This window comes from Gopherus flavomarginatus, unplaced genomic scaffold (assembly GCF_025201925.1).
Source record: "Gopherus flavomarginatus isolate rGopFla2 unplaced genomic scaffold, rGopFla2.mat.asm mat_scaffold_122_arrow_ctg1, whole genome shotgun sequence".
Taxonomy (NCBI): domain Eukaryota; kingdom Metazoa; phylum Chordata; order Testudines; family Testudinidae; genus Gopherus; species Gopherus flavomarginatus.
The window spans coordinates 52,137-73,433 of record NW_026114658.1 but is presented as its reverse complement, the minus strand read 5'-3'; the positions used below and the strand labels follow the sequence as shown (position 1 = coordinate 73,433).

The following is a 21,297-nucleotide window of genomic DNA, read 5'->3' as shown; positions in this document are numbered from 1 at the left end:
AAGGGGAACCCCGGGCTCCGCGTCACATTGTGCCAGAGCCCCGCCCCCAGGAGCTGCCCTGCCCATGGGCTGTGCCAGAGCCCCGCCCCCAGGAGCTGCTCCGCCCCCGCTCTGTGCCTGGAGCCCCGCCCCCAGGAGCTGCTCCGCCCCTGCTCTGTGCTGAGCCCCGCCCCGAGGAGCTGCCCCTGCCCCCGAGCTGAGCCAGAGCCCCGCCCCCAGGAGCTGTCCGCACCTGGGATGGTGTCAGAGCCCCGCCCCCTGGAATTTCCCCATGTTGGGTCTCTGAGCTTTGTTTCTCCTGCCGCCTTCTTTCCAGCACCCCCTGCTCCCTTCCTGTGTCTGCAAACACCCCCCCTCCCCCGGGGCCGGCTGCAGTGCTCGCTGAGGCTGACTCCAGTGGCTGAAGTTGCCTCCATCTCTGCTTCAACCTGGAGGGGGAGAGACAAAGAGAGGAAGATGGTCCCAGGGTGTGAAACCAGAATCAGGGGGCAAGGAAAGAAGGACTGTTTGGAAAGGTAGGTTTTTTGTGGGGGGGGGGTGAGCCAGAGGGATTCAGAAGAAGTTGGGCAGCAGAGGTTCAGGGAAATTGAGGGGAATCTCCTGGGTGTCTCAGTGTTGCCCAGGGTTTGTACAGCACCTTGCATAATATGGGTCTGATCTTAGTCATGGTCTGTGCAGCACCTGGGAGCCCTGATGTCTGTTTTCTGATCACAAGGCTCTGGGAATGGAGAGAGGGAAACCTCAGCACCTGAAGGTTAATGCAGCCCTGTGTGCAACCCCTGCTAGGGTGATCCGACAAGCAATGTGAAAAATTGGGATGGGGGGGTGGGGTTAATAGGCACCTATATAAGAAAAAGACCCCAAAATCGGGACATCTAGTCATGCTAGTCCCTGCTGTTCTCATAAGGGGTCGGCTTAGAGAGGGTTTAGCTACACTTGCAGCTGTCCAGCGCTGGGAGTTTAAAGCTGTCTTCCTACAGCTGTTTAGGGAAGCGCTGCAGTGTGGACACACTGACAGCTACCAGCACTCTGTCATGGCCACATTTGCAGCGCTGTTGGGAGTGGTGCATTATGGGCAGCTATCCCAGCATTCAAGTGGCTGCAATGTGCTTTTCAAAAGAGGAGGGTGGGGTGGAGTGTGACACGGAGCGTGGGGGAGACAGAGCGAGTGGATTTTTGGAGCTGACACTGTGTCAGCTCCCTGCCTGGCAAGTTCAAGCCTCCTCCCCCACCCCTCTCTCATTCACTAAATGCAAATAGCCGCCTTTGTTCTTTTCCTCACAGACCAGATAAGCCGCTGATCCAAAACAGACCCCCCCCTCCCCCGTGCCCACCCGGCTGCTTCTCTCCTCAAGCAAACACCAGCTGTGGGTGTTCCAAAGGGATCCCCCTGCCTCTGCTCATTCACTGCAAACAGTAACTGTGTTTGGTTTTTAGATAAGGAGCTCCAGGAGCCTTGAGCTCACAACAAAACAAACAGAGGCATCACACCAAAACAAAGAGCGTTATCTCTACTTAAAAGCATTGTGGGAAGGTTCCGGAGGTCAGTGACAGCGTAGTAAGATTAATCACTGTTTACACTGGCACCCCAGCGCTGCATCACCACCTCTGTTCTCTTTATTCCTCTCGTCGAGGTGGAGCACATGCAGCACTGTAGCCAGGGAGATACAGCGCTGTATGTGCCTTGCCAGTGTGGACGGGGAGTAAGTTACAGCGCTGTAAAGCCACCACCTGCACTGTAACTCTCCAGTGTAGCCAAGGCCTGAGTTGTAGTAATAATAGCAGCCAAGAATCCGGTGGCACCTTCTAGACTAACAGACATATTGGAGCATGAGCTGTCGTGGGTGAATACCCACTTCGTCAGATGCAACAATAGTCCCATATGGGCTAGTGGTCAGGATTCCTGGTTTCACCCAGGTGGCCTGGGTTCAACTTCTGGTGTGGGAAGAGTGCAGAGCTTTGCCCAGAGTGGAGGCAGGAAATGAAAGGAAAAGGAAGGGATCCTGCCAGCAGTGGAGTTAGACAGTGTAGGGAGGGGACCCCAGAAGTGGGGTGGGGCAGTGGTTTGGGGGGAGATGAGGGAAGGATCCCAGCAGTGCGGGAAGTTGACAACCTGGAGAGCACAGGCCTGGAATGGGGACCTGGAAGAGTGAATGTGTCCCTCTAAACCCATCAACTGCAGACTAGGCAGGCTTGGAAGATTGTGTATTTGTTGGTAAATGTCAATTTCTGTGTAAACACACAACCCAATGGCAAAATATTTCCATCAATAATCATCAAAATTGACAGATGGGCAAAGTAAGAAACATGCTGCTTGAGAACTTATCATGTTGTAGGAGCAGCAGTGATCTGTATGCTCTGTATAACCTGTATGCTCAAAAGGTCTGTTAAACTCCCCCAGCTTGTGTCCTTTCCCGCTTTGAATGCCTGTGAAGTGGCTTTCCCACTCTCCTTTGTACCTCCAGTGAATGCCCTTCACCCGGCCCATCTGTCCAGTGGTTCGCTGTGTTACATTCTATTGCACCTCAGGGAGACTGATCTTCATCGCACCGTCCATCGCTGCGCTGTGGGACACTTACCTTAAAGGATCCTGACATCTCCACTGCCAGGCCTGTCCTGGGAGCGTGAGTATGAGTGTGACACCCTCCCCCATCCCTTCTTTTGAGCTTAGCTATCAAGCTAATAAATGTGCTGCTTTCTGCCAAACTCTGGGGGGGAGGGGCATTATTAGTCCTCTCTAAGCTTACTAACTGACCCAATTTGGGTAACACAAGCAACATTGTTTGATCTTGTATTGTACAAAGGGGGAGATGGTTGTCTATAAAGGAGGGTGAAGACTAAATGCCTCTGATGAGAATGGGATTTGAACCCATGCAGGCAGAGCATAATGGGGTAGTAGCCCATCACCTTAACCACTCGGTCACCTCATCTGAGCTGTGAAAAAACAGACAGGAGGAGAAATCTAAGGCCAGCAGAGATAGGGACACTAAGGAGTTTTTAAATACTAAGCGAAAGCAGGGTCTGAATGAGCTCCCCTCTCTCACCCTAGTGAGGAGCTGGGGAAAGACTTCAGGAACAGACCGTGTTTGCATAGACACACCTACTCTGCCTAGCTATGCAGCATGATGGGCCGCTTCCCCAAAATGACCAGTTTGGGATGGTCTTGGGTTACAAATCACTTTAGGATTGAGTGGAATGAAATGTTATTCTCTTCCTGTATGAGTGAAGGGCAGCAGAACATACCTAGTCCGTCCTGATGGAGGGGTAGGTGAGTGAGGAATAGCTTTTATTGGACTGCAGAGAAGTGATTGAGGACGTCACCCTAAACCAGTGGTCCCCAAACATTTCACATTGTGCCCTCTTAGCCATGGCTGTGGCCCCTCAGAAGCCATGGTCAAGAACCGGGGCTGGGAGGAGTGGGGCTGTTGCTTGCTGGGGTGAGGGGTGCGGACAGGAGTAAAGGGGTCGACGCCGGGCTGGGAGCCAGAGTCTCAGGCTGAGGGTGGGGTTGGGGAAGAGCTGTGGCAGAGTGGTGCTCCCTCCCTGCCCTCTATGTGGGCTGGCTCAGGTCCTGAGGTGCCCCCATGAATGTTCCTCTGTGTCCCCCCTAGGAGTCACACCCCACATTATGGGGACCACTGAACCCTACTCGCTAAGCCGGGGGCTAGTGATAGCCAAACCCCCGGGAAAGGGAGAACAAGTGTGGGGGCCCCAGCACCAGAACCATGCCCCTACCTTCTGTCTGTGGCTCTACCCCCTTCCACCCATGGCCCCATCCACTGTCACTTCTGTTCCACCCCTTCCCCCACCAGCCCCACCCTATCACTCCTTTACCCCTGCCCCGCTGTGGCCCTGAGACCAGAGAAGCTCTGTGCCCCTGCTGCAGCCCCCGGGCTGTAGCAGGGAGTGGGAGCTCCTCCAGCCCTGGGGCCGACATAGGGGAGACTTTTCCAGGGGGACCTAACTTGGCCAGGGCCCCTGATCATGGGCCCCACTGTCCCCTTGGCAGTGCAAGGTTTGGGGAGGCTGAGCCCCCTTGTCATAAACAGATAGCTAAGGGTTAATGTTCTTTACCTATAAAGGGGTAACACCAGTAACCTAAAACACCTGACCAGAGGACCAATCAGGAAACAAGACTTTTTCAAATCTGGGTGGAGGGAAGTTTGTGTGTGAGTTCTTTGTTCTTTGTCTTGTGTCTGTGGCGTCTCGGCTAGGAGAGTGATTTTTCTATCTCCTGCCTTCTAATCTTCTGTTTCCAAGTTGTAAGTACAAAGATAATAAGACAATAAGTTTATATTGGGTTTTTTTGTATTTACATGTGTGTAGTTGCTGGAATGGTTAAATTGTATTCTTTTTGGATAAGGCTGTTTATTCATTTTTTTCTTTTAAGCAAATAACCCTGTATTTGTCACCTTAATACAGAGAGACCATTTTTATATTCCTTTTCTTTCTTTTTATATAAAGCTTTCTTTTAAGACCTGTTGGATTTTTTCTTTAGTGGGGACTCCAGGGAATTGAGTCTGCAGCTCACCAGGGAATTGGTGGGAGGAAGAAGTCAGGGGGAAAATCTCGTTGTGTTAAATTTACTAGCCTGACTTTGCATACCCTCTGGGTAAGGGGGAAGAGAGATTAGCTATCTTGGTGCTTCTATTTCCAGGACTGGAAACAGGGAGGGGGGAGTCCCTCTGTTTAGATTCACGGAGCTTGCTTCTGTATATCTCTCCAGGAACCCAGGGAGGGAACACCTGGAGGGGAGGAGGGGGAAGGGAAATGGTTTATTCCCCTTTGTTGTGAGACTCAAGGCATCTGAGTCTGGGGGTCCCCCGGGGAAGGTTTTGGGGAGACCACAGCGAGTCAGGCTCTGTATAAATCCCTGGCTGGTGGCAGCTTTACCAGGTCCAAGCTGGTAACTAAGCTTGGAGGTTTTCATGCTAACACCCATATTTTGGACGCTAAGGTCCAAATCTGGGAAAAAATGTTATGACACCCCTCCCCCCTGAGCCTCCATTACGAGCCGCCCAGGCTACCACTGCTCAGTGTGTGGCCAGTCTCTGTGTTTTCTGCTGCTCGTTCTGGGGAGCCTGGCCGGCCTTAGGGGTGGTGCCCCCCGATAGCCGCCCAGGGCTCCAGGGGTCAAAGGGCACCGTGTGGCAGTGCAAAGGTGCTCACTGCTCTCCCCTGCCCCAATGCTCCTCCATGGGTCCATAGAGGTTTGAGGGGAGTAAGGAGCAACCCTATGTGCTCCATGCGTCCTGGTCACTTTTCCCACTTGGGCTGTGCTGTGAGGGGAGCATCAGAAGCTGCTGCTCTCTGCCCTCCCGCTATGCAGCCCGGCTGAGGAAAGTGACCTGGATGCAGGGAGCTCGGATGATCTCACTTCTTGCCCCCACATCCCACAGCCCCTAGGGGTGCCCAGATGAGCAGCGTTCCAGGGAGGAGTGGGGGGCAGCAATGCCAGCTGCTCCATGCACACAGGTCAGTCTCCCCATGTGGGTGCAGGAGGGGGTGCAAGGGTTTCTGTGATGCCTATTCTATCAATATCGTCACTCAATACCAGGCACTCAAATTCACCAGTCTTAGTACTTAGACGTTTAGCGTTTGTATTTAAGCACTTCTAAAATGTGTCCCATTTTAGCTGTCTGCTATTACATGATGTAATTGAGGGAGACTCTTTCATTTCACTGTTTCTCATCAGAACCTACCTGTACATTATCATCTTCCATCCTCTCCACCTTACTAGGCTATAGAGAATCCCTGTGAATAGTTCCTCTCCTAACGGATGTCTCTGTCTGAACCCTGTGCTCCTCAGCGCCTGTCGGCTTTCCCCAGCTCTGAGGCTGTGTCTACACCGCGCACCTTACCACGGTGCAGCTGTGCCACTCTAACCATGCCATTGTAAGGTGCGCTGTGTGGCCGTCCTTATCGCTGAGAGAGAGCTTCCCCGGCAACAAAGCCAAACTACCTCCAATGAGGGGCAGGAGCTTTGTCACCGGGAGCACAGCTCCACCTATGATGCGCTGTTCACACTGCCGCTTTTCATGGCTCAAATTTTGGCATTCGGGGAGTGTTTTTTTTCTCACCGCAGAGAGACAAAATTTTTAGCAACAAAAGCCGAAATTAAAAAAAACTCCTCTGCAACCTATTTAATTTTACCTTTATACAACCTTTATACTGCCTCCAGTTCTGGTATCCTCATTTGAAAAAGATGTTGTGAAATTGGAGCTAGGGCAGCAAAGAGCCACCAAATGTTCTGAGGGCTGGAGAAAAAATGCCTTCCAGTGAGCTATTGAAAGAGCTCAACCTGTTTAGCTTATCAAAAGAAGATTGAAAGGTGATTTCATTGAAATGTTGAAGGGCCTTAATGGAGAGAAAAGATTGGGTATTTACGGGCTCTTGAATGGAGCAGAGAAAGGCATAACAAGACCCAATGGCTGGAAAGTGAAAGGAGACAAATTCATATTACAACTGAGGCACAATAGTCAACAGCGAGGATGATTCACCACAGGAGCAAGCTACCAAGGAAAGTGGTGGATTCACCATCTCCTGATGTCATTTAATGAAGACTAGATGCCTTTCTGGAATGTGTTTGCCCCCAAAGTAGCTGTTATGTCATACAGGAGGCCTGTGATATGCAGGTTAGATGCTCTAATGGTGTCTTCTGACCATGAAGTCGACTAATTTCTGAAAAACTGAGTGTAGCATTGGGAGCAGCGTCTGATGTTTTCCTGTCTAGCCGGCTTGCTGCCTAGAACGAACGCTCCTTGAGTGGGGTGATCCACAGGGAGTAGCTCAAACCTCCAAAGTGCCTGGCCAGGGGCAGGACATTAGCCCAGCAAGGGAGGGGTGTGGCAGTGACATCACAAAGGCCTTTTGCAGGACCTCAGACTATTGGTCAAAGGTGGTGGGGAGGTGGTGACCTCACAGAGAGATGCTGACATCAGCCAGGCAGGACAGGGGCGAGGGGCCAGGGAAACCTCAGAGACCTCTGTGGCTTTGCTTCAGCACGTTTCCTTCTCCAGGTCTCTCTTTGAGGACTGAGAGATTATTTGGGGTCATGGACGTGAGCGCCAGGAGGAACCTCTTTCGAGTTTCCTCCTTCCCTTGTAGTGATTTTACTAGAAAACAGCCGTCCCTGTTTAGAAGGTAAGAGCCTCCTGGAGGTTTGAAACCTGTTCAGTCTGATCTATCTGGTGACAAGTGAATTCTAGGCATGGAAAACACGAGCTTAAGGAGGCAGAATTTTATTGCGCACCTGGGATTTTGTCCCTTAGAATCGCTGGGGACATTAGGGTTTGTCCTTTTTGTTTCACCTCTTCCTCCATCCCTCCCTCCTCTTCTTCTCTTGCTTCTTTTGTCCTTTCTCCTGTTCCCTTCCCAACAACAGGACAGAGGTGTGTGTGTGTGTGTTGCAGGGAAGTCCTCTGCAGCTCCCACTATGGAAGGTCCACCCAAAAATGTGGGACTGAAATAGTGCTCTGGCAGTGTTCCCCACCGGTGACCTGGGCCATCCTTTTTGCTCTCTGGTGAGAACCCTCAGCCTCCCGTCCTCCGTCTCTACCCTGATTGGTTGAGCAGGGGGATATTGACAGGGAGGAGACTCAGGTCCTTGTTGTTCTCTTTTAAGATCAAGTAAATAAGTCAGAACCAGTTCTATCTTTGATTAATTTTGCTGCTTCTCTGCATTAATTGTCTCTGAGCAGTTGATGATTCCCTCTAACATTGCAGTTCTCCTCAAATACTTGCTGGATAATTACTTTCACTGTTGTTGGTCTGGAGCTCATCTGAGAGCACAGTATTCAGGTCATTCAATGTCTGAAATTCAAGATCCGATGGTTTGTTTGAAAATCAGGGCTCTTCGGTCCTATTCCCAACACTGCCTCTGACGGGCTGTGTGACCTAAGACAAGTCAATTCTCCTTTCTCAGCCTGAGCTTCTCCCTCTTTCAAGTAGGGATAATAATGATCCGCTCTTACCTACCTCATGGTGGGTGAAGGATGCGGATCCATTTGGGAGTGTCACTAGAAGTAGTGCATAATATGAAGTTTCCCAGATTATGACATAATAGATTAGCTGAAATCGTCTATTTTATTTGTATTTTTTTATTTTGAAATTGTTAATAGTAGCAACGACTTAGCTCAGATTGAAGCATCTTATCTAATGGTTGAGATGTAAGTGTCTCCTCTTTGTGTGCGAGGAGACAATTTAACACACTCTGACAAAGAGGAGATGCTTTTGTTTTGCAACAAAATATTTTTGCAAAGATCTTTCATCCCACTTGTTATGATTTTGAGAAACAAACTGGTTTAGTCTAAATGGGATTTTCGGACAGAAACGGTTTGAATGAAATTTTCCCACCATCTCGATTCCTGGGCTCTGGGGTGTTTTCATCTGTTAGAACAGGAGTCAGAACTGGTTGCTTCTCTTTCTGGCTCTGCCATCGCCTTGTTGTGTAGGCCTTGGGTAGGTCAATCGGAACAGGAACAGTTCTCGAACTATGGGCAGTTTAGAGCCAAAGTGAGATAAGGGGTATTAAAGCCCTCTGTGAAGGAGAAAGGGGAGTTTCACAGTGTTTAGCACCAAGGAATTCTAAAGTTTGCTAAAATGTCTAGTTTGTGAAAACAAGAAATGGTCAGGGCCAAACTTATTAACCACTGCCTTTTTAAAGCCCATTCAAAGATGTGAGTCCCTATCTTTTAGGTACCTGTGGTTCTTTGCCAGCAGCAGAGAAGAGGTTCCTGCCTCCGTTTTTGTGGCCTTAACAAACCAGGTGTTGTGCCCCAGTTCTCGTCTGAGACCCCTAAAAAAGAACATCTTTCCATCCCTGAACAAGACAGGACCTATCTTTCAAAGGGGAACAAAAAGACCTCTGGGACTTACAGACTAGCTAGCCTGACTGCCATAGCTGGAGAGATCCTGCAATACATTCTTAAACACTCAGTTTGTCAGCAGCACCTACAGGATGATTTGGTTCTTATGACTAGTGAGCGTGGAATTGTCAAGAACAAATCATTCCAAACCAATCCTCTTTCCTTCTTTGGCAGGGTTCTGGGCCTGGTAGAGGTGAGTAAACAATAGATGGGATCTAGCTTGGTGTTACTAAGGCTTTTGACACAGTCCCATAGGACATTCTCAGAAGCAAACGAGGGAAATGTAGTCCAGCTGCAATCAGTGTAATGTGGGTGCAGAGCTGGTTGAAAGCCAAGACTCCAGGAGCCCTTCTCCATGTTTAGCTGCCCAACGGGGAGGGTGAACCTAGTGGGTCTGGCAGGGATCAGTCCGGTGTCAGGTACTATTCTATATTTTCATGAATGATTTGGAAAATGGAGTGGAGAGCATGCTTCTAAAGTTTACAACTGACACCAAGCACTTTGGAGCACAGGATTGAAATTCAAAACACTCTTAACAAATTGGAGACTTGGTCTTCTTGAGCCAAACTCCATGGTTAGGGCTCTCTCTCTACACTGGGCTGAAGTGAAACCCCAGAGCCAAGCACTCCTCCTGGGCAGTGAGCTCCGACCTTGAATGGTCAGATGCTGCTTAGCACTGTCAGAGCAGCTTTTGCTGGGGGATTCTCCCAGCACTTTCCAATAGCGGGAAGGTATGAAATCCCCATTTGACTGCTGGGGACAGAGCCCGAGAGTGGGGAGCAACTTGCCCAAAGTCCCCAGAAAAAGGAAAACAACCAGCAGAGGAACCAATAGGAAACCCAGCAATGGAACTCAGGAGTCCTGGGGGTGTGCTGTGGTGACCAGATGTCCCAATTTTATAGGGACAGTCCGAATTTTGGGGTCTTATCTAGGATCCTATTACCCCCCACGCCGTCCCGATTTTTCACACTTGCTGTCTGGTCACCCTAGGGTGTGCACATGTGTGGGTCCCAGCTGCTCCCTGCCCCCCTCATTGAAGCAGATGTGCAGGGTTACTGCCCTGGGAAGTGCAGGGCACCAGTGGATGTGGGGTTGGCTGGAGGTAGGGTCTGGCTTCAGGCAGGGCAAGGGCTGCGTGGCTGGCTGGCTTCAGGCAAAGGGGTGCATCAGGGGTTGGCTGGAGACAGCGCAGGGAGGATGCGGCTGGTGCAGGCAAAGCAGAAGGTGCAGGGCTGGCTGGAGACAGAGGCTGACTGCCGGCAGGGCAGGGCAGGGGGTGCAGGGCTGGCTGCAGGCAGGGCGTGGGGCAGGGCCGGTGCAAGGAAGTTTCATGCCCTAGGCGAAACTTCCACCTTGCACCCTCCCCCCCCCGCACCCCTGCCTTGAGGCGCCCCACCCGTGGCAGCTCCCCCCTCCACCCTGAGACTCCCCTCTTGTGGCAACTCTCCTGCTCTGCCCTGCGGCACCCCCGTCACCCGAGCTCACCCCTGCTCCGAGCACGAGCACCCCGAGCACGCCGTGGCCGCTTCACTTCTCCCACCTCCAAGGCTTGCGGCGCCTAAGCCTGCCAGGCAGTCAAGCACCCTCCTCTGAGCCACAGCAGCCCTGACAGTTGACAATAGAGGCACCTTAACCCCTGAGTTCCTTCAATGTGTCCCCCTCGGGGGTCCAGCTCCGATCACCAGATACTCGGGGTATGTCTATACCACCTGCCGAATCGGTGGGCAGCGATCGATCCAGCAGGGGTTGATATATCGCGTCTAGTGTAGATGCAATACATTGAGTGCTCTCCCCTCGCCTGCTGTACTCCAGCTCGGTGAGAGGTGCAGGCAGAGTCTACGGGGAGCTGCAGCAGTCAACTCACCGAGACTGTGACATTATAAGTATAATCTAATATCTCATTGAAAGGTGACAGGGCCAGAAAGAGTTAATTAACTCACCTCACCGACTGACCTGACCCGTGGGTGAACCTTAAAAACTGGTTAACAAGATATGTAAATGAACAGAGCTTTGAAATGCAAGTCTGCAGTGTTAGAGGTAGAAGGGGAGGTGTTTGCTCAGGTCTTGTGATGTCAGCAAACAAGTCTTGTCTATTGCTATAGTTTTAATTCAAAGAGCAAAAAAAGAATATTAACATTTATGATGATACTTGAGTGAAATAGTATTATTGTCTGTGTCTCTTTGAAGGTTGTGGTAATCTGTATCTGAACTGTTTGATGGATGTACTAATTGCCAGGATGTTTGGAAGAAGAGTTAAGCCTATTGTTTTCTCAGGCTGAAAGGCTGCTGGAAATGTTTAAGAACCTGGGACACGATCCTTCTCCATCTCAGATCTGCTTTGGGTTTCACGAGGGGGAAACCTTAAGCCACAAGGATTGAGATCCCCAGTCATTGACTGGAGCCACCCTGAATATGGACATTGGATTATAACCTATGGACTATTTCTAAAAGGACTTTTGGCAACTACAAGCTCATCTCTACTTTGTATCTGAACCTCAAAAATTGAATTCAAGTCTATATGTCTATTAATCTTTTAACCAACACTCACTCTCTCTCTTTTCTTTTCTAATAAATTTTAGCTTAGTTAATAAGAATTGGCTATAGCATGTCTTTTAGGTAAAATCTAAGTTATAATTGAACCTGGTTATGTGGCTGATCCTTTGGGATCGGAAGAATCTTTTCTTTTATATGATGAAGTAAGATTTTCAGGAATCATCATCATATCTAACAGGTGTGTCTGGACGGAGGCCTGAGGCTGGGTACTTTAAGGGAACAGCGTGGTTTAAACTTCTGAGTAACCAGTGAGGTACTACAGAAGCTGTTTTGTGCTGGCTTGGTAAATCTAAGTATTGAAATAACCAGCAGCGTTTGGGATTTGTCTGCCCTGTTTTGTTTGCAATTCACTCTGATTGAGTGAGCTGAGCTGGCTCCCACGGGCAGCACCGTCACACCTACAGCCAGGCTGCAGAGGTCCGGGGGATCTTAGGGGCCTTGGGGTGCACAGATACCTATGTCCAGGCCATAGCGGTCCCTGGGGGGCTTAGAGAGTTTGGGGGGGACACAGATACCAATCTCCATGCTCTAGGGGTCCCATGGGGGCTTAGAGGGTTCAGTGGGGGGCACATATTCCTACATCCAGGCTGTAGGGTTACCAGGGGGGCTTAGGGGGTTAGTGGGGGGCAAAGATACCTACGTTCAGGCTGGAGGCATCCTGGGAGTCTTAGGGGATTTGTGGGGGCCAAAGACACCTATGATGTCCAGGCTGTAGGGGTACTAGTGGGTTTTAGGGGTTCGAGTGGGCACAGATACGTATGTCCAGGCTGTATCGTTCCCAGGGGGGGTTAGAGGTTTCATGAGGGGCACAGATATCTACGTCCAGATTGTAGATGTCCCGGGAGGGGGAGGTTAGGGGGGTTGTGGGAGTGCAAATACCTATGTCCAGGCTGTAGGGGTTCCTGGGGGCTTAGAGGGTTTCTGAGGGGCACATATACCTACGTGCACACTGGAGTGTCGCAAGGGGCTTGTGGAGTCTATATGGGGTACAGATACCAATGTTCTGGCTGTATAGGTCCCTCGGGGGCTTAGGGGGTTTGTGGGGGGCACAGATACCTAAGTTCAGGCTGGAGGGATCTCTGAGTGTCTTAGGTGTTTGGTGGGAGGCACAGATACCTACGTCCAGGCTGCAGGGGTCTCGGAGGGGCTTAGGGTCTGTCACGGAGTGTGGGGGAGTCCGGTCCTGCACCCCTCTTCCTGGGACTCACAGTGACTCTCAGCCAGCCAGTAAAACAGAAGGTTTATTGGACAACAGGAGCGAAGGATACAGCAGAGCTTGGAGGCACAAGCAGGACCCACAATCAAGTCCTTCTAGGGGTTCAGGAAACTTAGTTCCCAGTTTGGGAATCCCTGAATTCCAACCACCCAGACCAAAACCGAAACTGAACTAACCCAACTCCCTCCAGCTGGCCATTTCCTGTGTCCAGCTTCCCGGGCAAAGGTGCTGACCCCTCCCCCCGCCTAGCTCAGGTTACAGGCTGAGCACGTGTCCGGTCCTAAAGTCACCCCCTGCTCTCCCATCCCCCACACAGACAGTCCCTACTCCATCACAGTAATGCACAGAGCATTTCCCGCATGGAGCCACAGTGACACCGTGTGGCCACACTGGGTAATGCACAGAGCATTTCCTCATAGGAGCAAACAGTATCACCTGTGGCCAGGCAGGGTAAATGCACAGAGCATTTCCTGGATGGAGCAACAGTGACACCGTGTGGCCATGCAGGGTAATGCACAGAGCATCACGCCTATGTAGAGGCTGTAGAGATCCCTGGGGGCTTAGGGGTCGTGGGGGGCACAGATAGCTACGTCCAGGCTGGAGACATTCTGGTGGGCATTAGGGGCTTCATGAGGGGCACAAATATCTACGTCAGGGCTGGAGAGGTCCCTGGATGGCTTAGGGGGTTGTGGTGAGCATAGATACATACGTCCAGGCTGTAGTGGTCCCTGGGGGTTTAAGGAGTTGGTAAGGGTCACAGAAACCTACGTATGGTCTGGAGGGTTCCCTGGGGGACTTAAGGGTTTGTGGTTGCGCAGATACCTACGTACCGGTTGGAGGGGGCCCTGGGGAGCTTAGGGGGTTTGCGTTGCATACACATAGCTATAACCAGGCTGGTGGGGGCCCTATGGGTCTTAGAAGGCTGGTGGGGGGCAGAGATACCTATGTAGGGACTGGAGAAGTCCTGGGGAGGGCTTTGGGGGTTCCTGGAAGTCACAAATATCTACGTCCAGGCTGGAGGAGTTCTGGGGGTATTAGGGAGTTGTGCGGGGGCACAGATACCTATATCGAGGCTGTAGGGGTCCTGGGGTTGCTTTGGGGAATTTTGGGGTACAGATACCTACTTCCATGCTGTAGGGGTCGCTGGGAGGATCAGTGAGTTCGTGAGGGTGCACAGATATCTACGTCCGGTCTATAGGGATCCTGGGGGAGTCTTAGGGGTTTGTAAGGGGCACAGATACATTCATCCAGGCAAGAGTGGTCCTAGGGACCTTAGGGGGTTCATGCTGGGCACAGATACCTGCGTCTAGGCTGGAGGGGTTTTGGGGGTCTTAGGAGGGTTGTGTGGGCACAGATACCTATGTCGATGCTGGAGGGGTCCTGTCATGTCTTAGCGGATTCGTGGAGTCAGAGATACCTGCATCTAGGCTGGAGGGGTTCCGGGGGGATTAGGTGTGTTTGGGGGGGGAACAGATACCTACATCCTGATGGTAGGTGGCCCTGGGTAGCTTAGGCGGTTTTTGTCGGTCACAGATACAAACATCCATGCTGTAGGGGTCCCGAGGGACTTTGTGGGGCTCTAGGGGTCACAGATACCTACCTACAGTCTGGAAGGTTCCTGTGGGTATTAAGGGGTGTGTGGGGCATACAGATGCCTACAGTCTGGGCTTGTGGGTTCCCTGGGGGGCTTAGAGGTTTGTGGAGAGCACAGATACCATTATCCAGGCTAGATGGGTTCTGGTGGGATTAGGGGGTTGTGGGGGGCACAGATACCTATGTAAGCAGAAGCAGGATGAACTCTACCCTCACATCTGGTGGTGAATTATGGCAAGTGTGGAAAAGGATTTCAGGGTCTGATCATGTTTGCATAGACACACCCACCGTGCGTGACACGGCCACGGCAGCCTGGGATGGTTACTTTGGCAGCTATGGTATCCCCAGTTTATTTGTTGTTGGGGTGTGAGATGTGGAGTGTTGTCACCCTGATTGTGTGGATGAGGAACTGTGAAACAACTTTGAGACAGGGATTCTCACCATCAGTTGAGTGGCACTCACTAGACAAGGGAGTGGGCTCCTTGGGTGAGCTAGAGTCACCAATTGCACTTTTTTTCTTTTAACAGTTGAGTAGCAGTGTTGATTTTTTATTCTCTTAAAAGTTGAATTTCTAGGTTCTTGAGCTGAAATCACTGAAAAGATGTGTTAGCTTGTGGGGGACTCTGAAACTGTATTGCAGAACACAGTAGTTGGCAGACAGGAGCAGTTTGTGGGAGTGGCCCACGGAGTGAGGTGAGTCTAGCAGTTTTGGGGGACAGCTGGAGCAGAACACAGGTCGGCTGGCAGAGCAGCTGGTGGACTGAGCTGAGCAGTTTGTGGGGAAGGCAAAAGCAGAATCCCATGGAGAGGCAGAGCAGTCAGCAGTGGACCACATAAGGTGCCCCTTTCTACTCAGGCTGGCAGGGGGAAAAACCCTGCAGATAGACTCTTGAACTCTGGGGTTGCGCAACTGTGGGTGATTTTGGGGTTGCTGGACTCTTGAAACGTTGGAGATATTGGACTTTGGAGCCTTGGGGTGATTTGGGGATTGCTGGACTCATGAGCCCAGGGAAAAGGACACGGCCTAGTTGAGGTGTTTTCCCAATTTAATGCTATGTTGTTTATCTCACGTTATTAAACATTTTCTGCTACACCCAGACTCTATGCTTGCGAGAGGGGAAGTATTGCCTCTTTAAGGCACCTAGGAGTGCAGTATGTAAAATTTTCCCATGTCACTGGGTGGGGGCTCGAGCTGGTTTGCATTACATTGTAGGCAAGGGACCCCTATGTATTGAACCCAGTCCTTGCTGCTATCAGTTCAGCCTGGCAGAAGGGTTCCACCTACGTCCAGGCTCAAGGGGTGCCTGGGGGGCTTAGGGAGTTCGTGGGGGGCACAGATATCTAGGTCCAGGCTGTAGGGGGTCGGGGGGGGCTCAGGAGTTTGGTGGGGGGCACAGATACCTACGTCCAGGCTGCAGGGGTCCCAGAGGGACTTAGGGGGTGTCACGTAGTGTGGTGGAATCTGGCCCTGCACCCCTCTTCCTGGGACACACAGTGACTCAGCCAGCCAGTAAAACAGAAGGTTTTTTTTGGCCAACAGGAACGAAGGATACAGCAGGGCTTTTGGGCACAACCAGGACCCCTCAATCGAGTCCTTCTGGGGGTTCAGGAAGCTTAGTTCCCAGTTTGGGATTCCCTGAATTCCAACAACCCAGCTCCAAACCAAAACTGAACTAACTCCCTCCAGCCAGCCCCTTCCTTTATTCAGCTTCCTGGGCAAAGGTGCTCACCCCTTCCCAGCTGCCTAGCTTAAGTTACAGGCTTAGGTCCTGTCCCTCACCTAAAGTCACCCGCTGCTCTCCCATCCCCCACACAGACAGTCCCCACTCCATCACAGTAATGCCCAGAGCATTTCGCGCATGGAGCAACAGTAACTCTGTGTGGCCATGCAGGGTAATGCCCAGAGCATTTCCCCCGTGGAGCAACAGTGACACCATGTGGCCACACAGGGTAATGCACAGAGCATTTCCTGCATGGAGCAACAGTGACACCGTGTGGCCACACAGGGTAATGCACAGAGCATTTCCTGCATGGAGCAACAGTGACACCGTGTGGCCACGCAGGGTAACGCACGGAGCATTTCCTGCATGGAGCAACAGTGACACCGTGAGGCCACGCAGGGTAATGCACAGAGCATTTTCTGCATGGAGCAACAGTGACAGCATGTGGTCACGCAGGGTAATGCACAGAGCATTTCCCCGCATAGAGCAACAGTGACACCGTGTGGCCACAGAGGGTAGTACACAGAGCATTTCCCCGCATGGAGCAACAGTGACACCACGTGGTCACGCAGCGTAATGCACAGAGCATTTCCTGCATGGAGCAATAGTGACACCATGTGGTCAGGCAGGGTAATGCACAGAGCATTTCCCCGCATGGAGCAACAGTGGCACTGTGTGGCCATACAGGGTAATACACAGAGCAGTTTCCTTGCATGGAGCAACAGTGACACCATGTGGCCACACACGGTAATACGCAGAGCATTTCCTGTATGGAGCAACAGTGACACCGTGTGGTCACGCAGGGTAATGCACAGAGAATTTCCCCGCATGGAGAAACAGTGACACCGTGTGGCCACACAGGGTAATGCACAGAGCATCGCACCTACATTGAGGCTGTAGAGATCCCTCGAGGGCTTACGGGGGTTCGTAGGGTCGCAGATACCTACATCCAGTATGGGCGGGACCCTGGGAGAGTTAGGGGGGTTGTGAGGGGCATAGGTACTTGCGTCCAGGCTGTAGAGGTCCTGGTGGGGATTAAAGGCTTCCTGGAGGACAACAATATCTACGTCCAGGCTGAAGGGGTCCCTGGACGCTTAGGGGGTTGTGGTGAGCACAGTGATCCCTGGGGGTATAGGGACTTGGTGAGGGGCACAGATACCTATGTATGTCCTGGAGGGGTCCCTGGGGGGGCTTAGTGGTACTGTAGGAGACACAGATACCTACGTCCAGGCTATAGGCATTCTGGGGGGGGCTTAGGGCTTTGGGGGGGGCACAGATACCTACATCCAGTCTGGAGGGGTCCCGGGGGGCTTAGGTGGTTTGTGGGGAGGGGCACAGATATGTACATCCATGCTGGAGAGGTTCCGGAGAGGATTAGGGGTTTGTGGGGGGCAGAGATACCTACTTCCAGTCAATAGGTCTTCCAGGGGGAATTAGTGTGTTGGGGGGGCACAGATACCTAGGTGCAGGCTGGAGGGTCCCCGGGGGGGCGCCTACGCCGTTTGTGTTGGGCACAGATATCTGCATCCAGGCTGGAGTGGTCCCTGTGGGGGCTAAAGCGGTTTCTGGTGGGCACAGATAACTACCTCCAGGCTGGAGGGGTTTCTCGGCACTTAGGTGTTGTGGGGGGCACAGATACTTCCATCCAGGCTGGAGGGTCCCTGGGGGACTTAGCGGGTTCATGTGGGGCACAGATACCTAAATCCAGGCTGGATGGGTCCAAGGGGGGCTTATGGGGTTCAGGGAGCACAGATGCTTATCTCTAGGCTATAGGGGTCCCTGGTGGGCTTAGGGGGTTTTGAGGGGCCCCAGATATCTAAGTCCATGCTGTAGGCGTCCCTACAGGTGCTTATGGGTTCGTGCGGTGCACAGATACTTATGTCCAGTCTGGAGGGTACAGGGGGGGTTGGGGTTTCATGAGGGGCACAGATACAAACCTCCAGGCTGTAGGAGTCCCAGGGAGTCTGTGGGGGTACAGATACCTACATCTAGTCTGGATGGGTCCTGGAGGTTATAGGGGGTTTGTGGGGGGCACAGATACCTAGGTACAGGCTGTCGGTGTCCCGAGGAGATTAGGCGGTTCACTGGGGGCTCAGATACATCCAGGCTGGATGTTTCCCGAGGAGCTTAGGGGGTTTGTGGGGTGCTCAGACACCTGTGTCCAGGCTGTAGGGATCCCTGGGGGCTTAGGGGTTTCGTGGGGGTCACAGGTAGTTACCTCCAGGCTGAAGGGGAAATTAGGAGTGCTTAAGGGATCGGGGCTGACACAGATACCTACGTCCAGGGTCTAGAGGAGGCAGGAGAATTGAAGCGGCCATGGTGTGCTTTCAAGTAGGGATAATAATGATCCACTCTTACCTACCTCATGGTGGGTGGAGGATGGGGATCCATTGGAGAGTGTCACTAAGAGTAGTGCATTATATGAGGTGTCCCATCACGTTTACTCAGAGCAGATTATGACATAATAGATTAGCTGAAACAGTCTTTTTTATTTGTATTTTTTTATTTTGGAATTGTTAAGAGCAGCAATGACTTAGCTCAGACTGAAGCATCTTATCTAATTTTCAAGATCTAAGTGTCTCCTCCTTGTGTTTGATGACACAATTTAACACACTGTGACAAACAGGAGTTGCTTTTGTTTTGCAACAAAATCTTTTTGCAAAGAACTTCCATCTCACTTGTTATGATTCTGAGAAACAAACTGGTTTAGTCTGAATGGGATATTTGGACAGAAACGGTTGGAATGAAATTTTCCCACCATCTCAGTTGCCTGAGCTCTATCCCTGCCTCTGGGGGATTTGTTGTCTGTTAGAACAGGAGTCTGACTGGCGGCTTCTCTTTCTGGCTCTGCCACCGCCTTGCTGTGTAGGCCCTTGGGTAGCTCACCTCCCTTCTCTATACCTCAGGCTCCTCCCATTTGTCCAATGGGAACAGGGACAGTTCTCGAATTCTGGGCAGTTGTGAGCCTGAGTGAGAAAAGGGGTGTTGAAGCCCTCTGTGAAGAAGAAAGGGGAGTTTCACGGTGTTTTTGCACCAAGGAATTCTAAACCAAAACTGAACTAACTCCCTCGAGTCCTTCTGGGGGTTCAGGAAGCTTAGTTCCAGTTTAGGATTCTCTGAATTCCAACTACCCAGCTCCAAACCAAAACTGAACTAACTCCCTCCAGCCGACCCCTTCCTGTGTCCAGCTTCCCGGGCAAAGGTGCTCACTCTCTCAGCCCTGCCTAGCTCGAGTTACAGGGTTAGGTCCTGTCCCTCACCTGAAGTCACCCCCTGCTCTCCCATCCCCCACACAGACAGTCCCTACTCCATCACAGTAATGCCCAGAGCATTTCCCACATGGAACAACAGTGACACCATGTGGCCACGCAGGGTAATGCACAGAGCATTTCCTGCATGGAGCAACAGTGACACTCTGTGGCCACTCAGGGTAATGCACAGAGCATCACACCTACGTAGAGGCTGTAGAGATCTCTGGGGGCTTAGGGGTCATGGGAGGTACAGATAGCTACGTCCAGGCTGGAGGCATTCTGGGGGGCTTAAGGGGGTTCGTAGGGTCACAGATACCTACGTCCAGGACGGTCGGGACTCTGGGGGAGTTAGGGGGGTTGTGGGGGGCATAGGTACTTGCGTCCAGGGTGTAGAGGTCCTGGTGGGGATTAAGGGCTTCCTGGAGGACACCAATATCTACGTCCGGGCTGGAGAGGTCCCTGGACGGCTTAGAGGTTGTGGTGAGCACAGTGATCCCTGGGGGTTTAGGAACTTGGTGAGGGGCACAGATACCTATGTTTGTCCTGGAGGGGTCCCTGGGGGGGCTTAGTGGTATTGTAGGGGACACAGATACCTACGTCCAGGCTATAGGCATTCTGGGGGGGCTTAGGGCTTTGGGGGGCACAGATACCTACATCCAGGATGGAGGGGTCCCGGGGGGCTTAGGGGGGTTGTGGGGGGCACAGCTATGTACGTCCAGGCTGGAGAGGTTCCAGGGAGTATAAGGAATTTTTGTGGACAGCAGAGATACCTATCTCCAGGATCTAGGGGTCCCTGGGGGGCTTAGGGTTTTTTTGGGAGGCACAGATAACTATGTCCAGGTTGGAGTGGTTCCTGGGGGGTTTAGGGGGTTCCTGGGGGGCACAGATACCTAGGTCCATGCTGTAGGGGTCCCCGGGTGGATTAGGGGTTTTCTGAGGGGTACAGATACATACAGGCTGTAGGGGTCCCTGGGAGGCTTAGGGGGTTTGTGGGGGGCAGCGATACCTAAGTCCAGGCAATAGGGCTTCCAGGGGGAATTAGTGTGATGTGGGGCACAGATACCTAGATCCAGGCTGGAGGGTTCCCGATGGGGGGGGGGCTTAGGCAGTTTGTGTTCGGCAAAGATACCTACCTCCAGGCTGGAGGGGTGTCTCGGCACTTAGGGATTGTGGTGGGGCACAGATACCTCCATCCAGGCTGGAGGGTCCCTGGGGAGCTTAGCGGGTTCGTAGGGGGCACAGATACCTAAATCCAGGCTGGAGGGATCCAGGGGGGGCTTATGGGGTTCAGGGGCCACAGATACTTATCTCTAGGCTGTAGTGGTCCCTGGTGGGCTTAGTGGGTTTTGGGGGGCCCCAGATACCTAAGTCCATGCTGTAGGCATCCCTACAGGTGCTTATGGGTTCATGGGGTGCACAGATACTTATGTCCAGGCTGGAGGGGGCAGGGGGGGTTGGGGTTTCATGGGGGGCACAGATACGAACCTCCAGGCTGTAGGAGTCCCAGGGGGGCTGTGGGGGTACAGATACCTACATCTAGCCTGGAGGGGTCCTGGGGGGTATAGAGGGTTTGTAGGGGGCACAGATACCTAGGTACAGGCTGTCGGTGTCCCGAGGAGATGAGGCGGTTCACTGGGGGCTCAGATACATCCAGGCTGGATGTGTCCCGAGGAGCTTAGGGGGTTCGTGCGGTGCTCAGACACCTGTGTCCAGGCTGTAGGGATCCCTGGGGGCTTAGGGGGTTCGTGGGGGTCACAGGTAGTTACGTCCAGGCTGAAGGGGTAATGGGAGTGCTTAAGGGATCGGGGTGGACACAGATACCTACGTCCAGGGTCTAGGGGTCCCGAGGGGATTGGGGTTTGAGGGGGGAACAGATACCTACGTCATAGCTGGAGGTGTCTTGGGTGGTTTAGGAGGTTAGTTGGAGTCACAGATACCTAAGTCCAGGCTGTAGGGGTTCCTGGGGCATTCAGGGATTTCTGGGGGTCACAGATACCTACGTGCAGACTGGAGGGGTCCTGGAGCGCTTAGGAGATTTATGGGGGGCACAGATACCAACATACTGGCTGTAAAGTTCCCTGGGGGGCTTTGTGGGT

General features: G+C 52.3%; 1 non-coding gene across 1 annotated transcript; it reads right to left on the bottom strand.

Annotated features, from left to right (window-relative positions):
* Nucleotides 1-2,848: 2,848 nt before the first annotated feature.
* On the bottom strand, nucleotides 2,849-2,930 carry TRNAS-ACU (transfer RNA serine (anticodon ACU)). The gene has a single exon. It is a non-coding gene; the product is annotated as a tRNA-Ser (tRNA).
* Nucleotides 2,931-21,297: the final 18,367 nt, after the last annotated feature.